Below are 8155 nucleotides of genomic sequence, written 5' to 3'. Positions count from 1 at the left end.
TGACATTCTTGTCTATTGGATTGCAACCCATTGGTCAGATCTTTTCAACTCTCAACTTTTAATTTGTGCTTAGGATTTGTCTCTTCATCTATTCCCCACTTCTTAAATTTCAAAATCTCTCCCTCCTTTTAAAAGAAAAACTTATTTGCTTGTGTCTGTTTTCTAAACTTAGACCATCTTGCAAACTAGAAACTTTGGCCTTATGCCATTGCATTTTCAAACTTCTTTTCTTAATCCAACTTGTAAATATACTTAACTATACTTGACTTAAAATTTTAAAAGACAAAAAGAACCAACTCATTCAAACCCTTCTTAGGCCTTTGTGCCTTTCAAACTTTAATTTTTGTTAAAAGCAATGCATCCATTTTGAAATTTATACCACGAACTACAAGGTTTTGATCTCTCATTTTTATGTTGGTACGTAGGCACAAGTCCGAAGGTCTTGTCAAACAAAAAAATGTAATTAATGAATTATTTTCTCATCCCCCCATTTTATTTGTTTGCAAACATCATTTGTACAAAAACACATATGCATACAAAAAGGGCTCCCTAGGAGTACCTAGGACACTTTGGGTGTTAACACCTTCCCTTTGTGTAACCAACCCCCTTACCTATAATCTCTAGCATTTTATTAGTTTGGATTTGAAAACTTCTTATCTGTGGGTTTTGTTCGTACTTTTCCCTTTTCCCTTGGAAATAAGAAAAGCGCGGTGGCGACTCTTGTTATTTGATGTCTTGCTTATCCATAGCTTGATGATCATGAATTTACCGCTACACATATGCCAGACGCGCCTCTAGCCTCTCTTCAGCACCTCTGATATATTCATTTTGACTTGTTCAGACAATCCCTTAAGCTTAAAAAATTCAGATGTCATCCACCTGAGAAACCCGTTCCAGTGAATCCTTACTTCAGAAGGATTATCACTGACCTTGGATTCGTCAGATAACTGCCTGAGTCTTGAAGCTGAGTTCTCTGAGTACTTGGCAAAAGGCTCATCAATGGTAAGAAGAGTGAGGTCAGGTTCAGAGGGCTGAGAGGTAGGTTAAGAAGGTTTGTTTATGGGTTCATAAGGGTCATAAATGGGTTTAGAGGGAGGTGGAATGGTTTCAGAAGGTTCTGGTATAGACTGAGTCTTTTCAGATTCAGTTGTGGCCTGAAGTTTTGTATGAGTTGGAGAAGTTGGGTCAGTGACATCTGAATATTCAGAGTCTGAGGTTAGGTCATAGTAGGGAGGGGAATTAGGGGTATATGAGGGGGTGATATGAGTTCGTTTAGTAGTGAGGCTTCAGATATGGGGATGGATGTTGTTATGAGGTTAAATTAAGGTAGTATAGGTGAAAATGGGTTAGGGTCAGAAGTATGGGGTTCATAAGTTTGAAGTTCAAAAAGTGTAGGTAAAGAAATGGTAGATTCAGAGGGAGAGATGGTGGGGGTGGTTGAGGTAGTGGTAAGAGGATTTGTTTAGAACCAGAAATAACATGAACTTTTGAGATAAAGGACTTACTAGGTGTTGAAGAGCTCAGAGGCACGACTTGCTTATGAGCTACTGAAGATTCTCCCAGCTTCAGACTCTTCTTCTTCTTCTTCTTCTTCTTCTTCTTCTCAGAGGGTTGTCTCTTCCTCTTCATGAAGTTTGATGGTTGATCTGGAAACCAGTCTAAGCTGAAGTTGGAAATGTCAATTCCTTAAGCTTCCAGATCCTAAAGGTAATGAGTGATGACCTTTGGGGGATCAATCTTGGAGAAGAGGTACATACCATTTGATATCTCCCTTTTAAACTTCAGATATCCCTAGGAGGTTTCCTTTATGGGTTTGAATCTGACCTTGACTATTAACCCATGCTCTTCAGATTCTTCGCATTCAGAGGCTTCCCCACGTCCACAGTGACATCTTCCATCATACTGAGAGATATGAGATGGTCCACCAGACCACTCTCAATCAGCACGTCAGAAATTAATCTTCCCAAAGGGATGTAATTTCTGGGCTTTATATTGTTCCTGGTGTCTCTAATAGAGTCCCTCAGATACTTGAAGAGAAGGGAGGGAAGATTCAACTTCAGCCCTTTATGCAGACAGTAGAGAATGCACTTCTGGAAGCAGGACGATGATGGATGGTTCCCAGAATAATCTTCAGCCACACTCTCAGATTTTGGTGAAGTTCTTTGTTCTTGGAAGATTTTCTTTTTGGGTTCTAAGAGAAGATGGTGAGGATAATTCCTGGGACATGTACTTTACCCTAGGGTTTTTGTTGTAGTTTCTTCTTCCCCTAGCTTTTTCCATGTCTAGAAGCTTGGCTATGAACTTCTTTGTGATCACGGTCTTGATGCCCAGAACATAAAACATGATACAATGATCATTGCAATCAGCGAATCTCTAGAATTCCTTCACCTGGAATATGTAAATGGGGCCATAAAGATGCTTGAAGTAGTTAGCCCACCCTTGGTTCTCCGGCTCTTGTGTTAAATCCATACCATTCTTCTTGAGATTGTCGAAATATACCAACAGTTTGCACAATACTTCAAGTTTCTCAAACAGAGTAGCAAGGTTGATTCGAGGAGGACGATCAAGAACATGGGGTTCTTGATACGTGGTTGTAGAAGGTGTAGTGATTTAGGTTGCAACTTGTTGTTGAACTTCAACTTGTTTCTCAGTAGCATTCATTTCTTGTGAGTATTCGAACACTTGTTGTTGTTGGGGATTCATAATGCTGTTGAAGGAGATGAAGTTGAAGATGAAGAAGTTGCAGAGAGTTAGAGAGAGGGTTTGTGTAAGTTGTGAGAGTGAAAAGTGTGAATGTGGAAATCGTGGAATTATATATACACAAGTTCTAAACACACGCAAAACGACAATGTTAGTTTAAGAGGGAACAAAAGTAATTATCATTGCTAAAATTTGAGTTAACAAGCGTGGGGAGAATTAAATGCAGCTAATGATGGGTGTCTAATCTCAAAAATATGTGTAAGACCCCAATTTTGACCCTAAGATCCCTCATGTCATTCTCATCATATGCATTAGCATTAGGATCACACCTTGGCATCCTCCTTCCCCTCATTCACTGGGTTTTCATTGGGAAAGATCACCAAGCACATTTGTCTGTATCATACTTCATTTTTCTTTGTTTACTAACCAAAATACCAAAAAATATGTCATTGTATAACTTAACTCTTGTAGGTAGTACACATGCTCACCTATGATCTACCAAGCTCATATTTAGGGTTTAAGACCCTAATTTCAAGGAGCTCAATCAATAATTGGTTTACTATGGCTCTAAGTATCATATATGAGTCCCCATGATCTTCACATGTTATTTTTATCATGAAATCATCAAGAGTTTGGAGTTGGTTTGCCTTGGAAACCCTAATTCATCTAGGTATCGTATGTAACTACTTCAATAAGTTTCTTCTACAATTGATCAAATATTTCAAACCGTACTTCAAATTACATCATTTTATGCATATATAATCCTTCATAGGTCCCAAAAGTCAAGAAAATATCAAGCTAGCAAGTTGGTTCATGGTGGTTGACCAAAGGAATTCAACTGATCAAAACTGGGTTTCCTTAGACCCTATCTCCTACAATTGTTGTCATATGAAAATTATTCCAAGAGAAACGTTACTCTAAATTACATTCCAAACAACTTTCATGTTGAGGTCTAGAGCTAGTTTTGCTTGGAAAGTCACTTTTTATGGTGAAAGATTATAGGTCATTTTGTCTAAACCATAATTTGGAGGTCAACTTCCCAAGACCATAACTTGCTCAATTTTTATGATATGAAAGCTATTAAAGTTTCATGATCAAATTCAAGATGTCTACTTCAACTTTTATGTTTGGAGGAAGTGAAAATTCAACTTTTAAATGCATTTGACATGAGGAAACATTATAGGTCATTTTGGGCCAATACCATTGAATAAGTGATTTTCCTCAACTTCTAAAATGCATAACTCCCTCATGCTAAATCCAAATGAGGTCAAAATTATGACCAATTTGATGTAATTAAAGAGAGCTACAACTTTGATGAAGGAACTTTTCTCATTTGATGCCCATATAAAAAGTTACTCAAGGTGGAAGAAGTGAACATATGGCTTGGTACTTAGAAAATATTTTGATATGTTTGATTTTTCAAACTTCCACCTCAAAATTCATCATGATACAAGCTTCAAATGAAAAAGTGTTCAACACGAAATTTGTTCCTCTTAATATAACATTTCCAAAAAGTTCAAATTCATCTCAGTTGGATAAAGAATGAATAACTTGCGCATGGCTTAAAGTTGAAGGACCATTTGGAAGATTTGAAGATCCACTTTCCACACACGAATGCATGGCCTTTCCACATGACTTCAGCATTGCTTACACTCATTTTTGGACCTGAATGCATCATTACATGGGCCTATCACACGCCCATGCATCCATGCAAAGGTGATTTGCTATTTTTGAATTTTTGAAAAGGTGTGAAATTATCAATGACCTTGGCTATAAATAGAAGCCCTCTCACTCAGAATTGAGGACCCTGGCACGCAAGCTTTGAAACTACAACCCTAAACCTCCACATTCAAAGGATAAGCTTGGTGATTTTCATTGAAAATCGAGTTTGAAATCTCACACTGTTTTGAGATTCAAACTCCAAGAGTCCTACTTCTTCCTTGATCCATTTTCACTCCATCAAGCATCCAAAGCAAGGCCAAGCACAATTGAGAGCAAGATCGTGTCCATCTGAACCAGCAGTGAAGGTGAATTTCTGAATTTTTCATCTCTTCGATTCTCATTCAATCCTCCACTATTATTGTTGATTTTTAGTTGTCTGAAGTCCTACCAATATAGGCATCAAGATTGAGTTGCTTAGAGGTCAAATCGAAGTAACTCAGATCATGATCCTCAAAATTCAACTCCCTGTATCTTTCTATATGCTTGGAGTTAGGTGAAATTGAGGCCTGATTCGAGCTCCTGGGCATTTTTACTTTAAATTCATGCCCTCCTTTTTTATTTTGGTGATGGTTGAAGATGGACCAGTCCGGTGAGGTCCACCGGAGAAGAAGATCGGAGCTCTGGCTCCGGCGATGTGTTAGCATGTCTCCATACCACATGATCCTTCTATTTTGTTTTAATCTTGAGCGTCCAAATTGACTACCACGCAAGTGGAACATTGACTAAGGTTCACCATGGATAGCGCGCTCTGATCCATTTGATATGCCACCTCAATTAATGAGGGAGATCAAGCGGTCCACGTTTTTTGTATTTTCTGATTTTCATTTTAATTGCTTTATTTTCATTAATTCATATTAATTTTAGTATTGATCCAAAAAATATGGGACTTTCACCAAAAAAATTCAAATATTTTTTTCTTTCATTTTCTGAATTAAAATAATTTTTTGGATCAATTTAATATTTTTTATGATTTAATTGTTTTGTGCATATTTTTTAATTGTTTAAAAATACTTTTAAGTTTCCAAAAATTATGAATTTTTTTCTCCAAGGTCCTTTGACCTTGTTTGACCTATGATAAATCTCTTGGCCATTTATTTGGTGTTTTGAAGAGGTTTTAGGATTTTGATCAACCATTATTTAATTTAATGCATTTTTAATTGATTTTTAATTGTTTAATTGTAAATAAATTGTGTTGAGCTATTTTTGTTGACTTGTTGTGTTTGAATTTTATTGTTGGGCCTTGGTCAATATTGATTTGACTTTGTTGGATTAAAATCATTGGATTTAGGGGATTGATGAAATGTATATTTCATCTCCCAAAATGAAGGAATGATTTTAATTTGATAAAAGTCCTCCCATGACCAATTTGTGTTTGTTTCATTTTCCCTATCTCTTCATCTTTAATCTCATTCTATCTCATCCATTTAATTTGACCTATGATATCTCTATATCCTAAGGCTAGTTGATTGCAAAATCAACATAAGTATGGATGAGATTAGGTCCACCCTTTTGCCATTTTCTTTGAAGTGTGGTATGTTTTAGGAGTATGGTTCATAATACCATATCTCTAACATGCATTAACACTAAAAAATTTATTGTCCGGCCTCAGATAGTTGTGACTTCTACATAAGTCCAATTACGATTGCTTAACATAGCGTTAAATTTTGACCCAAAAGCATAGCATTCTAGTAAGTGAGATTGTAAGTCTCCCCCCTTTCATGGTATTGTGTGGAAACATGGCCTTTTTTCCTTCCTTTGGAAGATGTCTTGGTTCAAGGATCTATGCTTATGAATAAAGGGTTGAGTGTTCTCCAAAGAATGACTTAAACAATTGAAAAGCAAAAGCAATACTATTTATGCACTTTAATTTCAAGTCATTTACTTTATGCACTTTAAATTCAAGTCTTTATCATTTGCCATTATTCATACCATTTAACTTGTTTACTTTAATGCCATTATCACTTTGCTCACTTGAGCCATATCTTGTGATTATATTGTGATTGTATATACTTGTTTGTGTATTTTGTTTGTGTTTGTGGTCTTTTGACCTTAATGTACATAATAATAACAAAAACCCTAAAAATAATTTGTGTGGACTGTTAGATTTGATCCGAGACATTGGACTTAGAATTAGGCAACATTCCCTATGCAAAAGGACTTGGCCAATGCCAACTTTTATGAAGCCAGTCATTAAGAATTGAACTTTCATCTGAAGCAAGTATTGAGATCCCTTTTGAGTTCATCTGCAACATGGTCTTGAGGCAATTGTTATTTTGAACCTATGTCTCATGCCTTATTTTGAGCCATTCAAGGAGTATGTCATTTGATACATGGGGAAGCCTTTGAAGAGGACTATGGAGTTGCTATCTTGGATAAGGCTATCTTTATTTGATGCCTTACTCTTCATCTTGCTATTTGTGTATTGATATTGCTTAATTCTAAAGTCCAAGGGAAAATTGGGTTTCTATATGACATTTTTGTCTATTGGATTGCATCCCATTGGTCAGATATTTTCAACTCTTAACTTTTAATTTTTGGTTAGGATTAGTATCTTCATCTCCTCCCACTTCTTTAATTCAAAAATTCTCCCCCCTTTTTAAAATTTTATTTGCTTGTGATTTCTAAACTTTGACTTTATTGCAAATTAGAAACTTTGGCCTTATGCCATTGCATTTTCAAACTTCTTTTTCTTAATATAACTTGTGAATGAATCTAATCATATTGACTTACAATTTCAAAAGACAAAAAGAACTAACACCCACTCAAACTCTTTTAGTCCTTTTGTGCCTTTGTTAAACTTAAACTTTTATTAAAATAAATCCACTCACTTTGAAATTGTTACCACGAACTACGAGGTTTTGATCCCTCATGTTATGTTGGTATGTAGGCACAAGTATGAAGGTCTTGTCAAACACAAAAATATAATTAATGAATTCTTTTCTCATCCCCACACTCTATTTATTGCAAACATCTTTTATACTAAAACATATGTAGACACAAATAAGGGCTCCCTAGGAGTACCTAGGACCCTTTCGGTGCTAACACCTTCCCTTTGTGTAACCAACCCCCTTACCTGTAATCTCTGGCATTTTATTAGTTTTGATTAGAAAACTTTTTATCTTTGGGTTTTGTTCGTACTTTTCCCTTTTCCCCTGGAAACAATAAAAGCGCGGTGGAAACTCTGGTTTAATTGACGTTAAGTTTATCCATAGCTTTATGGTCATGAATTTACCGTTACAGTATGCACACTGCTCGAGGGGATCTTAATAGTTTGGCCCTTGAGTTCTGAGCTAGATAGGTGTCTAGAAGATCTAAGATCACACGTTTGTGAGACCACGTGTTGATGTTTCTGGTGTCAAGAATACCAAAAGGTTTCTAACTTAAAAGGTTTATGATCCAGATATCTTCTAACTTGTAGAAGTATCAGAACCAGAATCAGACATACAACATATGTTTGAGTTAGAGTCTAATTTAACCTTAGAGAGGAGAAGCACGTGTTTAGATTCATTCTGGGAAATCTTCCATATTTAAATGTTTCAGGATGAAAAGAAATCTATATTCAACTAAGGGATTTGTAAAGATATCATGTCTTTGATGGTCTGTATCTATAAATTTTAAAGTAATTTTCCCTTTCTGAACATATTCTATAATAAAATGGTGTTTTATTTCTACGTGTTTCGCTCTGGAATGTAAAATTGGATTCTTACTTAAACATATAGCTGCAGTATTATCA

This window comes from Lathyrus oleraceus, chromosome 3, assembly GCF_024323335.1.
Source record: "Lathyrus oleraceus cultivar Zhongwan6 chromosome 3, CAAS_Psat_ZW6_1.0, whole genome shotgun sequence".
Classification (NCBI taxonomy): Eukaryota; Viridiplantae; Streptophyta; class Magnoliopsida; order Fabales; family Fabaceae; genus Lathyrus; species Lathyrus oleraceus.
Note: the sequence above shows the minus strand (reverse complement) of the source record.